The sequence below is a fragment of the Dendrobium catenatum genome, unplaced genomic scaffold, assembly GCF_001605985.2.
Source record: "Dendrobium catenatum unplaced genomic scaffold, ASM160598v2 fragScaff_scaffold_1548, whole genome shotgun sequence".
NCBI lineage: Eukaryota > Viridiplantae > Streptophyta > Magnoliopsida > Asparagales > Orchidaceae > Dendrobium > Dendrobium catenatum.
Genome location: NW_021320010.1, coordinates 298739 through 302450, shown reverse-complemented (window position 1 = coordinate 302450; position 3712 = coordinate 298739).

Below are 3712 nucleotides of genomic sequence, written 5' to 3'. Positions count from 1 at the left end.
TATGTGAATTAACCTAAAATTAATTACTTAAAGTTTTTGAATAAATTCATGCATCATATAGGAAACTTAAGAAATTACATGCTAGCTTCAAATTGGAACTTTTAAATTTGCAAAAGAAGCATGATGTTTTGTTTAAAGATCACTCTACACTTGATAGCAATTACATGTCACTACTTAATGAGTTTGATGCATTAAACAAGAAGTATATTGAATTATTTGATGCACATGATTCCTTGAAGTCATCATATGTTGAGTTAGAAAAAGAGTTTAAGAAACTAGAGGAACTTGCATGAGAAATAGATAATAATGAACATCAGTTTAAAGTGAAAGTGGCAGCTTATGAATATGAAAATAAAGCATTAAAAGCAAAAGTCATAGCATTTGAAATTGAGAAACCATAATTGCATGCATCACATAATTTTAAGAAGATATATCACCACCTGAGTAAATTAGTAAATCCTTTTCTTAGTGTTAGATACTTTTCATGTGGCATGCTAGGACACATTTCACATACTTGTACTGCTCACCGTAGTACACATATGGTGTGGAGACCCAAATTGCATGATTCACAGCATAACATACATGTATTGCATTCCTCTTCTCATAAAAAGGGACCCAGTTCCTAAATATGATGTTTGATAAATTTGTAGTTGTGCTCACACTAAAATCCTTATGAGAGCATGTAAAACTTGAACAGTGAATGATCACGACACATGATTAAAGATGCAAACCAATTCATTTCGCTGGAGGCCAGGGATGGAGGCAAGGTCACCCTTGGAGACACCACCAAGAAAGTGGTGGGCACAAGTATAATAAAAAACAACGAGAATCTTTTGATTGAAAATATTTTACTTATAGATTGACTGAAATTAAATTATCCAGCATCAGTCAGCTTTGCGATAAGGACTTTATCATAATTTTTTTGGTAAACACATGCATTATTAGCTTAAAAAATAATATTATTTTATAGGGAAAGCGGATTAATAATGTTTATATACTTAATTTAAATAACATTGAATGTGTTGCTTCATTATGCTTAAAAATTATTGCTGATGAGTCTTGGTTGTGGCACAGGAGATTATATCATGCTAGTATGAAAACCCTTAAATGAGTGACCCAAAAAGACCTAGTTAGAGGTGTCCCCAAGCTTAAGTTCACTAAAGACTTCCTGTGTGATGCCAGTCAGCTAGGGAAGCAAGTCCAATTATATTTCCCTTCCTTCAAGGACATTTACACCTCTAAACCTTTAGAAGTCATTCACATGGATTTGTTTAGACCAATTAGCACTACCAGCTTAGGGGGATAAGTCTATGTATTTGTGTGTTGCGAATCTGTTTTCATGGATTATGATTTTGATGATAGCAAACACTCTTATTTTTTTACAACTGCCTTGCCAACTAACATTTCAGGTCCATAAGATTAGACGGTAATTAGAACTAGCTCAAGATTGGGTAGACTAAGTCTGAGTCACTTTGTATACTTTTTTCTTTTCTTGAGTCTATTATAAAAGGTGTGGCTCCTAATACTAAGTAATCTTGTACACACACACCTTGGGAGAATTTTTGGCTGTTTCTTAGAGTTTATTGTTTTTGGTAACATCGGCCGAGATGATATTTATATCGGCCTGGAAAATCAATTCAAAAATAGAAACCCTAATCAAGGCATCATGGTTAAGGCAACTGTCATTAAGCCAATCAGCCTGGATGATATTATATCAGTTGGGATGATAGGCTCAAATCAGAAAGAATTAACCACCAGATCTATTTAGGCATTATTTATTTTGAACATCATCCATAACATCGGCTTGGATGATGTAGCATAATTATACCTAAATTGATCAGGTGATTAAGGAAAGAAATTAAGGTTGATTGCACGATCACATCGGCCGGGCCGATCACAGGATCGGCCGGGACGATGACGTGGATGATTAATATCGGCTAGCTTCTATTCAGGGTGATGTTCTGGATGATTTTCCTCATATTTGAATTAATCACCCAGGATGACATAATATTAGCCTTGACGATATGACCAAAAATTATCTAATCGTCCGAAACCGATCGTGCTGATTGAGCAAAATTTATACTGATCGGACAGCCCGATACCCCTATCAGCCTAGACGATAAAGTCAGTTTGTATAAAATAAGAGCTATTCCGAAGCTCTTGTATTTAAGATCTCTTGCTCTACCTTATAGGTAATCTTTTGCTGATGTCTTGACCTGAGAAAGCCTAGAGGAGAGGGAGAGAGAGGGAGAGAGAGAGAGAGTATTTTGTGATGGGGAGCTTGTGAGGGAGTTTCACAAGGGTTGCTCTAAGCATTATTCCACTTTTTCTTCATCCACTATAGTCTCTTTTACTTGGAGGGTTGACAGACGTCTTCTTCAGCAATCGATCAAGGTTCTCTGCGTGCTTCAGGAGGAAGCAAAAGGAGTTGGGTTCTTTGCCTCGCCGGGGTCAACAAAAAGGAGTTTTTTTTAGGGCTTCTCCACCTTGCTGTGGGAGCAAAAGGAGAGTCACTGTGTTTAGTGCAATACCCGAAGGGCGCCTCCGGTGAGTGGACGTAGGTCAGATTGACCGAATCACTATAAATTTCTTTGTCCTTTTACTATTGCTTTCCACATTTATTTTTTTGCACTTTGATTTTCATTGTGGTGATTTTTGTTTGAGTTTGTGATTATGTTTTGATCAAAATAATTTTTGAAATACCAATTCACCCCCCACTCTTGGTTAACCTTGGGCTAGTTCATAAGGGCTTAACATCTCTAATAAACTTTCAAGTGGTATTAGAGTGGGATTCATAAAAATAAGTTTTTGAAAGCTTTTAAATTTTTATCCATGGCTAATTTTGGTAATCATAATACTGTGGAAGGGTATTCCATTATCCGACCACCTTTGTTTGATAATATTCCATTTGATTTTTAGAAAACTCGAATGTCTATATTTTTACAATTGATTGACTATCGCATGTAGATTCTTGTTAGGGATGGTTATACACCTCTAACTAATAAACTTAATGGCATTATTATTCCACTTCCTTTTACTGAATGGACTCTCGATGATAGGAATTTAGCACAACTTAATGCAAAATGTTTGAATTATTTTTTCTGTGCTTTAAAATATGAAGATCACATGCGTGTTTCAACTTGCATAACTAGTAAAGTAATTTGGGATAAATTGTGTATTACTTATGAAGGAACTAAAGAAGTCAAGCAATCTCGATTAAATATTTTTTTGCATGATTATGAACTTTTTGTATGAAACTATATGAATCAATTTCTAAAATGTATACAAGGTTTACTCAAATTGTAACTTCTTTGCATGCCTTAGGAAGAGAACTCACTAAATATAAAAAGCTGAATAAAATTTTTAGATGCTTTCCTTCCTCTTTTGATGCTAAAATCACTATAATTATTAAATCTATAGATTTGAATACTTATTAGATTGATAACTTACTTGGCTCATTCATTACTTATAAGCAAGGGGTGAATCAAAAAAATCTTGATGTAGGTGAGAAAAAGAAAGAGAAAACTGTGAAGGCCAATAACACGGACACTGAATCTTCTAGGTCTGAAAGAGATGATGTTGTCTTAATCACAAGGCAATTTAAAAGCATTCTAAGGAAGAAGAAAAAAAACCATCAAAAGTGGAATAAAGGTAAGGGAAACAAAAATTTTAAGAATTCTAATGATATGATTTGTTTTGAATGCAGGAAGCC